The following is a 12,555-nucleotide window of genomic DNA, read 5'->3' as shown; positions in this document are numbered from 1 at the left end:
GGATTATGGTCTCGGGGGCAGGTATGAGTGGGCAGGGATCAAAGGGAGGGGTAGGAGGAGGAGGGGTGGGGGTGGGGGCAGGGGGGATGAGACTCATCAGGGGAAGGGAAGGTTCATGAGGGGGAGGGAGAGGGGCAGTGGGGGAGGGGGAAGAGGAAAAGGAGGGAGTGGAAGGAGAGGAGGGTCTGGAGGGGGTAGGATTGCAAGTTCTGGGGCGGGGCATTGGCTGGGAGAAGGTACGGGGATGATGGCAGGTGATGGGGCTAAGATGGGAGCAGGGGCGGGGATATGGATAGAAGATGTCTTGGGAGGAGGGGCTTCCTCGGATGGTGGGGCGGCAGAGGGGGGTAGGGGCGAGGTGCCGACATGCTCGGCAGGAGGTGCCAACTGGTCGAGGGGGTGGGTGTCTGGGTCTTCAGTTTCGGGGCCAAAGGCGGGGGACATGGAAAACTCTGCTTCCCCCAGGGCGCCCAGGGGCTGGCTGACTCCCGCGGGGAGGTCATCTCTAATTAAGGGGGGGGTCGCCTCCTGGGACGTCCCAAGGCAGAGGAAGGTGGTAGTTGAGGGATCACTGGTAGATGGGGAGGGGGAGAGTGGAGGGGGTGGGGGTGAGTGGATGGACGGCCCACAGGCCTCCAGTAGGAGGCTGTCCACGTCCAGGGCCACCGGGGTGAGGCCTAGGGCCTCGACCTCCTGCGAGAGGAGGGCGAGGCCGGGGCTCACCTCCTCCGGATGCTCCGCAGCAGCAGTCTGGGTGGCGGCCGGAGGGGTGTCGGGGGAGGGCCCGGGCGCAGAAAAGGCCTTATCAGCCTCCTCAGGCTCTGGCTCCGGGGCAGAGGGGATGTTACTTTTCTTAGCCACCACCGCGGCAGCCCCCGTCGCCCCCGTCAGATGATCGGTAGCCGGGGGTTCGGCAGGTGGATCTGGGCTGGCAGCTCTTTTTAGTGCTTTGCGCGGTGCCTCCACCCCGTCCTCCGACAGGGTGGGGTGCCGGGTGCGCGCACTCTTTTTCTTTCATTTCCCCCCCACCAGCACCCAGCCCTCCGAGGAGGCGGGCTGGGCAGTAGAGGAGGAGGGGCCAGGGGACAGGGCCGACGAGGAGGGAGGGAGGTAAGAGGGGGGCGGGGCGGCAAGGGAGAGGGACGACCCGCCCCGGGACAGGCCCTCTTCTGGTCCTGCCGCCGGCCCTGCCTCCCTCTCCTCCGCAGGCCCGGCCCTTGTGCCCGCTCGGGCGCCAGCGCCTGCTTCTTCTTGCCTGGCACCATGTGGCCGGGCATCCTCCGATGCCCGAGCGGCGATGGATCCGTCCGGGACGAGGGGAGGAGGGTCGGTCCCAGGGCCTGTCGCGGTCGGGGCGCCGCCGATCTCGTGGCTGACGCCCCCCGGGTCGGAGGAGGTCCCGGGCTCCCCTTCGTGCTGGGCCAGGGGGCAATCCCTCCGGACGTGCCCCGCCGCCCGGCACATAAAGCACCGGGCCTCCCCCAGGGTATAGAAGACCCGGTACTGGGCCCCTTGATAGGGCACCAGTATAGTCCCCTCCTGGGCCACCCCGCCCTATGCTGCTGCCGGCGGCAGTTGGACCCAGGCCTGCCGGCGGAAGGAGAGCACGTGCCGTAGGGCGGGGTCTTTACAGCCTAGGGGGAGGGGACTCAGGACCGTCAAAGGCCGGCCCAGGGCGGTGAGGAACGGCAGAAGGGCGGAGTTGGGAAGGAAGGGTGGAACAGATGAAAAAACCACCCGCACGCCCAGGTCTTCCAGCGGCTCCAGGGGCACATGCACGCCCCCAACCGCCAGGCCCCTCTCCACCGCCTCCTGGGCGGCGGCCTCCGAAGCCAGGAAGAAGACGATCTTCCCAAACATCCGGGAGGCCGCCACCACGGCTGCGGGCCCCACCACCCGTGCCAACGCCCGCACGTAGGTCTCCACGTGGGGCGAGGCAGCCACCAGGAGGCAGCGGACTCCGTGCCTCCTGGTGAGCGCGGGGAAGGGGCCGTGACCGTTGGGGATGGTAGTCCCGGCAGAGGCGGCAGGAGTAGGGTGCGGGGCGGCGGCCGCCGCCTGGGCGTACGACCTGGGGGCCAAGAGGTCGGGGCCCCCAGGAGCGGTGGAGGGAGCAGGGGAAAGGGAAGAAGGGGAGGCTGCACTCGGTGTTTGGGCAGCCTGGGGGAGAGTCCCCGCCACGGGAGGTTTGGCCTTCCGGGCGGGGCTCTTGCCCTTTCTTTTCCCCTGGCCCTTCCTGCCCTTTTGGGGGGGAGGGTTTGGGGCTGGGTCGCCAGGGGGCGCCACGGCAGAGGTAGTAGGAGCCCCGGGACCTGCGCCCGCACCCTCAGCCGACATGGTGGTAGAGTTCTGGGCAGCCCTGGACGAGTGGGCCGCCGTTTCAGGGATAGGAGGGGTGACAGTGGTGGGGAGAGGGAGGGAGGGGTCACCAGATGACCCTCCAGTGGGCGTGGGGGTCATATTGGTGGGTGTGAGAGGGAAAAAGTTTATTGGGGGTGGGGGCCTTTAAGAAAGAGCGGGGGAGGGGGAGGAGAGTGGAAGGGAAGGAAGGAGTGAGGCGTGGCTGCCCCTCCCCCACTGGCCGGGATGAGGACCCAGTCAGATGGGGGAAGGGCAGGGCAAGGGGAGTGAGGTCAGGGAAAGGGAGACACGAAAAAGGCCACAACTCCCAGCACAAGATGATAAGATGGCTCCTGGTTCTGCACTGGGATGTGGAGGGAATCAAAGTTTGTGTGTGGGGGGGGGGGTTCAGGCGTTTTAAGTAAACAAAAAAGGGGGGGGAAGGGGCGTGGGCACGTGGGGGGCGAAGGAGGAGGCACAGCCAACTTAGGGGGGATGGCGGGGTTAATGGGGGGAGGGGTGTGCCCACGTGCGCCTGAGGGGTGGGCCCGTAGCAGCTGCTGCAGAGCCTCGAGATGACAGGGGGAGAAGGAAGGGGCAGCTGATTAGAGGGGCCCAGGTGGAGGGGGCCCCAGTGGCAGCTGGGTGTGGGGTGGCAGTAGGAGAGGGGGTGGCTGCAGGGGCGGGGCAGGGGCCACGCCCTAACACCCCACCCCCGGCTATGCAGCCCCTCCTCTGGAGCCCCAGTGGAGTGGGGCCCTGCCCAAACTCACCCCTCCCCAAGCCACTCCACAGGAGGCTGCGTGGAGGGAGCCCAACCGCCGCTTTGAGAGAGCCCCCTACCTTCTCCAGGTGGTGAGGATGCAGCAGCTGCTAGATGGAAGGTGGGCCCAAATGGGGGGCCAGCAGTTTCTCCCCCAAAAGATGGAAAAAGGGGGGGCCCCCTTCTGTAGGGCAGGGGGCAAGAGGCCCCCACCCTCCACCCACTCAGCAGTTCCTAAAAGAACTAGCTGGAGAAGTGGAGGAGAGGGGGGGAGAAAGATAGAGCCTGCCTGCCTGAGGCAGGAGGGAGGCTGAACCCAGAACCGGGGGGGCAGGGAAGGCAGCCAAGGCCGGCCGGCCCCTGGTAGCTCGCCTTCCAGCCGTGGGAGGGGGGTCCCACAGCAGCAGCAGCCCTGCAGGAGCACCCACAGCAGGCTTCCTGATGACTCAGAGGCCGAGGAGGCTGCGCAGAGGCCCTGGTGGGTGGGCCGAGAACCAGAACACCAGAGGCCCGCCCCTCAGAAGGCAGGGCCCAGGGCTAGAAAGCCCAAGGGCAGGGCTCAGGACCCATTAAAGGCTGAGCCTCCGGGCAGGGAGGATGCGCCTGCACAAGCTCCCCAGCATCAAGGGCAGAGGGCCTGTCACCGCCTGGTCAAGCCCCCAGCAGGCCCGAACAACCCCGGATCCAGATGCCCCAGGGGGACTACCTGGTCTTCCCAGACCTGCTGGGACCCTCATGCCAGTGGAGACCCCCCGCCTTGGAAGAAGGCCCAGAAGCAGCCTGCCCCAGAGTCCCGGTGGACCCCTGCAGCCCCCAGGCCCAGGATCGCCTCGGGCCCACCGTGCTACCACTGCCCGACTATCCCAATGATATTGATATGAGCGACTGGCTGGAGCCCCCGCAGGTGAATGATCTGGAGGAGACCGACCCAGAGCGACCCCCTGACCAAATGGACTGGGACCTTCCGCCAGTGGAGGTAGAGGTAGGAAGTGGCCCAGGGAACGATGCTCCCGAACCCATGGCAGTGTGTTGCAGCCTGGATCCCCACTGCCGTGGTCATGTGTGAGTGACCCCCCAGGGCCCCGGACCAGGTTGCAGTGGAGTGGGAGGGCCTGCGACCCCCTACCCCCTCCTTGACAGGGCCAGCCCACGCTGGGCCTGTGCTCAAACCCTTGTGCTGTTTCCCCCCACTAAACTGAGGGCTGGGCCTGTGCTCAAACCCCGGTGTTGCTGCCCCGCCCTGGACTGAGGGCTGGGCCGGGACTTTGTGACAACTGTGAACTGCTGCCCGCCCTGAACTGAGGGCTGGGCCTGTACTGTACCACTATTGTGAACTGCTGCCTGCCCCAAACTGAGGGCTGGGCCTATACTGTATTGCTATTGTGAACAGCTGCCCCACCCTCGACCGAGGGCTGGGTCTATATTGTATTGTAATGGTGAACTGCTAACCACCCCGAACAGAGTGTGGGGCTGGTGTTCTAACCCCTTTTGGGGTGCCACCCGCCCTAGGCCAAGGGTTGGGCGTCTCGGGACTCTTACAAGGTCTTTAATAATTCGTTCAGTGGTTTGAGTTGGGGGCTGTAGGTGATGACCAGGGGTGTTCTGTTCTTGGCTTTTGTGGGCCTGTCTTGGAGTAGCTGGTCTCTGGGTATTCATTTGGGCCTGTCGATTTTGTTATTTTATTTCTCCCGGTGGGTAATTCAGGTTTATGAATATCTGGTAGAGATCTTGTACCAGGGCCAGATGAATACTGATTTTGGTTCTCTATGCCTTGAATATTGCATCTGTTCTGGTATGGCTGTGGTCTGAAGAAGTGGGTCTGTCCCACGAAAGTTCACCTAATTATTTTGTTAATCTTTAAAGTGCTACTGGACTGCTTTTTAGAATTGGAAGTGTTTAAGATGGTTAGGCAGGCCAGTTAATGTCACAGACTGCATCTGGAGAGGATCCAAGGAACTAAGTATGTACAACTGTTCAGGAAAAGGCAGGGCCTGTATAAAGGTAGATCACTGGCAATAGATGGGGAGAGCTGGGAAAGACTGCAGGTAGCTTTCAGTCCCAGGGAGAAAGGTTTTTGGAGTTGGTGCACATGGAGAAATAAGAGGACTGCAAGAGGCAGTCCACAGAAGGAGCAGTAAGGGCTGAGAGGAGAAAGCCCAAAACTGTTAAACTGAGGATCCATGAACTGGAACCCAGAACTGAGGGTGGATGGGGGCTGACTTAACAGCCACTGAGGAAGTGTCACTATGGGGCAGTGAGAAGGAAGATTACCTAGGATTGTTAGGGGGAAGGAACTTTGCTAACCTGAAAATGGGGACAGTGGCGCTGGAGGGCTGAGCCACAAAGGGGATCCTGAAGTTCCTGGGTTGAGATAGCAGATGCAGACCTGAGAGAGAACCAGAACAACTGCAAGGCATAAAAGGGTGTGCCCACTTCAGGAGCCAAGCCTCAGAGCGACTAGGAGGTGGCATCAGACCAGCATTGAGTAGTGCGTGCACCTTGAGACATTGCTCAATAACTTCCTAGCCTTCAGCTATCAGAGAGAGAGACACACACACACCGAGAGAGATAGACAGAGAGACTTGCACGTCCACCCTTCGGTCAATGGTAAAACAGCTAATTTCTAAAGTTTCTGACTAATAAGAATAGTGTTGTTCAATTCTTTACTTGAACCAAATGTTTCTGCAATTGGTATGACACAATTTTAAAATAAAATATCACTACGTTTCCACCCTACTTTTGTTGATAATAAAAGGAAAAGAACAGCTGCCTTTAGATACTCTAAAGAATGTCCTGTCAGATGGTTATAGATTATTTTGACATGACAGTGAGGAAGCACACATGAATGAATTGCTGTAACCATCTGTATTTGCTATTTGTTGCTTTTTTTTTTTTTTCTTGAAACTTCAGGACTTGGTATATATTAGATCTTAGATTTTGTATGATGAAATAATCTCTTGTAAAATGCATCTTGTGTAATGTCATCTCAGTGTAAAGTGGTTACAAACATAACACACTCCCTGTGTAATCCTGAAAATTAATATGGTTGCACAACTCCAAATCCATATTGCATTGAGTCACCCACAAACTGGTAACAACAAGAAGTCCTGTGGCACCTTATAGATTAACAGATATTTTGGAGCATAAGCTTTCGTGGGCAAAGACCCGCTTCATCAGATGCAGATTTTGTCCTTGCCCACGAAAGCTTATGCTACAAAATATCTGTTAGTCTATAAGGTGCCACAGGACTTTTTGTAGTTCTTGAAGATAGACTAACATGGCTACCTCTGTGATACTACAAACTGGTAGTTGATCATATTATTTTTTTGGTGTTCTCCAAAATTATCTATTGATGTTTCCTTATATCAGACTTGGAAAAATTCCAGATAGTGACACTATTAATACAGTTGGTGGCTTTAAAGTTTTAAATTGTTTGTTTTTTTAAAAACTTTCTTACTAACATGGGAAAACAATATTGATCAGTCAATACACCTGTTATTTCAAAAGTCCCATATCTACAGTTTCTCAGTATCAAAAGTTTATTAGGTAGATTCTGACCTACACATTGTGACTGACAGATAGAAGAATGACAATTGTACACTGAACTGTTGTGGTTTCATAGGAGACATATGTTTGTCATCTTTCTTTCTGTTAGCTAGAAGCAGCCATGCTTTATGGCTCACCAATCTTGTAGTAATCACAAAATAAAATAAGACACCATTTGTTACAGAGAATAAGTCTTTGTTTAACAACAGAACAATTCCTTTGTAATCACTGGTTGTAACAAGATATGAATGACTTCTGTCTTATTCTGACTCTTACATCATGCTACCACTTACACTAGTGAAAGAACATGCATTTGTTTTTATTCTAAGATATGTGCTACTTCCATCTCAGAAGCAGCACTGTCATCAATTTCATATGTGGTTTGTGCAAAGGGAAAGAGGTTAACTAGGGATTTCTTCTAGACACCCTCAAAACCCAAAAATGGTATTTTCAGGGCCAACCATTATCTTCGTTATCTGAAAGTGCAAATAAAATAACGTAAAGTGGTTAAATCTGAAAATGAAAGCTGAATGGACGTGTCAGAGGTCATATTGGACTTGATAAAAAATCATCCTATAAGATACTGTGAACATTCTCACATATCCTGAAAGGTGGTGAGCATTCTCAACTCTCATTGAAATCATATCTCTCCACACTTAAACTGTGGTGTTTCCCATTCATCTCCTCTGAATCTACTCCTTGTTATGTATTTAGCAAGTAATCCAGGGCAATATCTTGGGCCAACTCTTTCGTGGCATAAGCTCACCACATTTCATTGCAGTTGCTCCAGATGTCACATTAGGCAATCCATGCCCATATATTTTAAATGGTGTTAAATGGTTGCTCACATATGATTTATACTGCTTCAGACACTAATTTGTTATTTCAAAATTATTTGAATCCAAAACTGTCAAACTTGTTCCAATTTGTCTCTGAAATCCAGCACATCTTTAATGCAGGCTCTCTGTTTGCCAACAAACTGCTGATGGGTAAATCACTTTTCCCCTGATTAGCATACACTTGCTCTAAAAGCAAAAAAGTTGAGTTGGAGGCAAAAAAATCCCCTGCCGCTTTCCTATGTTTTTGTGTTTGTTTTTTTTTCTCCAGAAAGCGATATGTTGAAGCCTGCAAGTTAGAATTTTTTTAGAAATTGTTGGTCAGTTACATAATGAAACAAAACATAGGTGGAGATAGAGGTGTGTGAAACTTCCCAGCCTTTTTGCAAAATTTTATTTTTTTAAGTTTGAATTCTTGTTGGACTTATGAGATTTAAACCACTACATCTGGCTTCATGAGAACAAATAGGCACACAGTGAAAATCAGCACTGTTTTTCTTGGTAATAAGTGTGAACAGAGGTGGAAGAATATGTTTGATACATTTTCCTCTTCTGATTCCCTGATCCCCAGCTGGTTAGACAAAAGTTTTAAAGGTTTTAGACAGGCTTTGCTGGCTTGGCCATGTCCACAGGATGAATGATGGAAGGATCCCAAAAGACATGCTGTATGGCGAGCTACACTCTGGCAAAAGACCTCCCGGACACCCCCACTTGGGCTACAAAGATGTTTACAAGATTGACCTCGGGGAGGTAGACATCGAGTCGGACAGCTGGGAGGAGCTGGCAGATGATTGCAGCAGATGGAGGCAGGAACTACACAAGGGACTTCAGAAGGGTGAGATGAGGATCAGACAGCTAGCAGAGGAGACACAAGCCCACATAAAGCACAGTAAGGACCTGCCAGACACCCTTTACACATGCAATAGATGCAGCAAGGACTGTCACTCTCATGTGGACCTTCAGTCACAGTCGATGCTGCAAATGATGATCCCAAATGAAACTATGAAGGGCGCGATCCATAGTCTATGTAGACTGAAGGATGCTACTACTGCTACTAGACAGGCTCCTAAAATTTTGTCAAGACTGGAAAACTGAAACTTAAAAATTACAGATGGCTGGCGAATCCACTTATTTAATTAAACAGTCCACATCTCTCGACTGGCATGGGACTGTTCTAGATAGTATATTTTCCAGGGATTCATGCTGTCATTGTATAAGTGTCTTAAGGTGATTGAGCATCCATTGTGACAAGTGTAGCTTGTTTCCTTTCTTAAAATCTGTTGAGAACAAGGACAATGGATTTAATTGTGGATTGGATAAATGGATGGTAAGATGGATAGAAAGCTGGCAAGATGGTCGGGCACAGCAGGTCATGATCAATGGCTCGATGTTGGGATGGCGGTCAGTTTCTAGTGTAGTACCCCAAGGTTCGGTTCTGGGTCCTGTTCTGTTCAACATATTTATCAATGACCTGGATGAGGGGTTGGATTGCACCCTCAGTGAGTTTGTGGATGACACTAAGCTGGGAGACAAGTAGATACGCTGGAGGGTAGGGACAGGGTCCAGACTGACTTAGACAAATTGGAAGACTGGGCTGCAAGAAATCTGATGAGGTTCAATAAGGACAAGCGCAGAGTCCTATAGCTGGGCCACAAGAATCCCAAGCATTGTTACAGGCTGGGGTCTGACTGGCTTGGTAGTAGTTCTGCAGAAAAGGACTCACGTCCAGCTTCTCATCCACTACAACTCCCAGGTCAACAGTGTGCCATTGTAGACAAGAAAGCTAATGGCTTCTTAGGTTGCATCAAGAGGAGCGTTGCCAGTAGATCCAGAGAAGTGATTATTCCTCTTTATTTGGCTTTGGTGCGGCCACATCTGGAGTACTGTGTCCAGTTCTGGGCCCCCAATTATAGGAAGGATGTGGATACACTGGAGAGGGTCCAGCGGAGGGCGACCAAAATAATTAGGGGGCGGGAGCATATGACTTATGAAGAAAGGTTGAGGGAATTGGGACTGTTTAGTCTGCAGAAGAGAAGACTGAGGGGGGACTTGATAACAGCCTTCAACTTCCTGAAGGGAGGTTGCAAAGAGGCTGGAGAGAGGCTGTTCACAGTGGTCACGGATGGCAGAAGACGAAACAATGGTCTCAAGTTGCGGTTGAGAAGTTCCAGGTTGAACATTAGGAAAAACTTTTTCACTAGGAGGGCACTGAAGCATTGGAATGGTCTACCCAGGGAAGTAGTGGAGTCTCCATCCCTGGAGGTGTTTAAGTCTCTCCTCGACAAAGCCCTGGTGGGGCTGATCTGATGGGTTTGGCCCTACTTAAAGCAGGGGGCTGGACTCTATGGCTTTTTTAGTTCTCTTCCAGCTCTATTGTTATGATTCCTTCTGCCTTGTGCACTCATGTACACCTTTGGTCATCTGCACTGCATAAAATTTCACTCCCATTTGACACTATTGGATCCTCATAGATCTCAGTATGCTTTGGATAGTCTCAAATGGCCAAGTCTACATGTGTGGCTTTTCCCACCAAAACTGGGATTTTTGTCAGAAAAGCCTGCAGAGCATCTACACACAAAATATGCTTTGTCAACAAAGCCCAGCACGTCCGCCGGCAGCGTTATACTTATCACCATTCAGGTATAACACCTCTTGCAACAGTGTTCTGTTGACAAAACAGTCATGTGGACACTCTGGGGACCTTTTGTCGACCGACAGGGCTTCTGTTTCACTGGGCAGCCCTGTTTGGAGAGCTTCTGGTCAGCAGTTCTGCCAAGAGAGGGCTGGGCAGTCTGGCTGCTCTCTGCCAACAGAATGGATTGCTTTTTCCATCTGCTTTTGTGTATAGACTTGATCTGTCGACAGAGGTCCTGCCGGGAAATCTCTTCCAACACTGACACCCATGTCGATGTGGCCAAAATAATTATACATAGGGCCGTAAGCAAATCAGACTCTGATATTGTAGTTGAATTTAATCTCTTCCTGGCTATAACCAAGTAATAAACTATTTCTGTTGATATCAAAAAATCCCTTCATTAATGGATATAATTTTCATATCAGGGATTGACAAATAGCCTTCCAGAAAGTAGCACATATTTCAGTATACGACAAGCCATTATGATACATATATTTACAAATTTATATTAAATATATTGGCTAACTTGCCATTGGCAAGGTTCATTTTATATGGACCTATGATGATGACAAGATGACCAGTGTTTCAGTACCACAAAGTTTTCATAAAATATAACTAGATTTTAAAGAACCACAGGAATGTATTTAACTTGTGTTGAATGTCTTTCTCAGTTCTAAATTTAAAACTAGGCTTTTGGGGCACAGGCTGTACTTTCTCTGGGGGCGTAGTTGTCATGTACATATTAATATATGCAAATAAAATCAGAGTTTCAACAGCCACTATTCCTCCAAAGGTTACACTCTCTAATTAGAGCCAAGCAATTAGCTCTAAAAGTTTTCTTTCTTTCTTTTTTTCCATAAGCCCTGGTTTTCCTTAACAGGGAAATTACATTTCAGCCGTTTCCTTTTTTCCAAGACATGAAATAATTGAAACTGTGCCTTCATTTCATCTTGCCCATGAATTGCCCCCCTTTCAACACACATAATTTCAAATGGTGCCACTTTGAGGTTTTATGGCTGTCTAATATGTACATGAGTGTGGCTGCAGTGTTAGAACAAATTGAACTGTTCTCTGTCATTTTGACACCTTAATTCCCATGTTGCTGCTTGATATGTGACTGGGGGAATCGACAATAACTAAGTCATTAGGCTTAATCATCTTTTTTTTTTTTTTTCAGAAAAATGTTGATGTAGGAATTGTGTGACCTGTCTTCTGTGTTCCAATGTAGGTGGCTTTTGTGAATTTTTTCCTCCTGTGATAATGGGATATTAAATTCAAAAATCAACTTGATTTGACCTTGGCATGACTTTTTTTTTTTCCTTTTTAGTGGAAAAATCAACAATTATCAATGAAAAGGATTATAAATTATAGAAAAACAAAACAGGTCATACAGCTAAATGGTGTTCTATCACTTTATCAGTACAAAGAAAATCATGTCAAATACAGGAGGGACGAATTTTCAGCTATGTGCCTAGGCCACGGAGGGGTAAGTTAGTCCCCAGCATGGGCAACTGGGTACTTGGATCTGATCATAGAGAAGTAAATGGGAACAGAACACTTGCTGCTCCTCATGCCAAGAGATGGGTCATTAATTCATCCTCTGCACCAGTGAGCAGGGTGGTTCAGATGAACCAGAGCAGTGAGTCTCATAGTCTTGCAGATTGCTCTTGGTATGATGCCTGCAGCAAACTAATATCTACCCAACAATGGAAGGAAACAGGAGGTAAATTTTGGCTAGGGGTATTTTGGAGGCACTATGATCCTTGGAAAGAGCTGATGAAAGTATTCAAAGATACTTTTTTTTTTTTTTCCTAATCAACCTTTTTTTCAGCTTCTGGAATGGTGCAGTTTGTGTACCACCCCTTGCTCAAGGCTGTGCCTCCAGGACAGTCTACCCCATATTATTATAGAAGCTCTCATGCATATTCTCATATCTCTTAAATTAGTACATGTGTGTACATATTAGATACACTGGTGATTCGTGCTTTAGCAGAACAGAATAGACGTAGTGGGCATCATCAAAAACTCATCTCCCTATGTTCCAAGGTAGCTTCTCATATTCTGTAGGTACTTGAGTTACTAGGCAGGTAGGTATATACATAGAAAAATAAGTGTATTTGATAGAAATGTTGATTAAAATATCTCATGGGGATTCAGTACTTCATTTAAAGTAACAGAAAGGTAGCTATGTTAGTCTGTATTCTAACAAAACAAATCACACTTTAAATGAAACAAACAAGCAGTCAAGTAGACTTTAAAGACTGTAGTAAGTACAGGCCCAGTATGAGGCCTTAGGCCTGAACCAAAGTAATGGTCAAAACTTTGGTAACAGAAAGCAAAGTGCAGCTGTGAGCTAAAGGAATGCATTGCTCACAGAAGTTGGCAAGAAGAAGGTTGATGTTGCATAAACCTATCTACCTAGCATGTTGAAATAG

This window comes from Carettochelys insculpta, chromosome 3 (genome assembly GCF_033958435.1).
Source record: "Carettochelys insculpta isolate YL-2023 chromosome 3, ASM3395843v1, whole genome shotgun sequence".
In the NCBI taxonomy this organism is placed as follows: Eukaryota; Metazoa; Chordata; order Testudines; family Carettochelyidae; genus Carettochelys; species Carettochelys insculpta.
The sequence above is the reverse complement of the archived record's forward strand: the minus strand, read 5'-3'. Positions refer to the sequence as shown.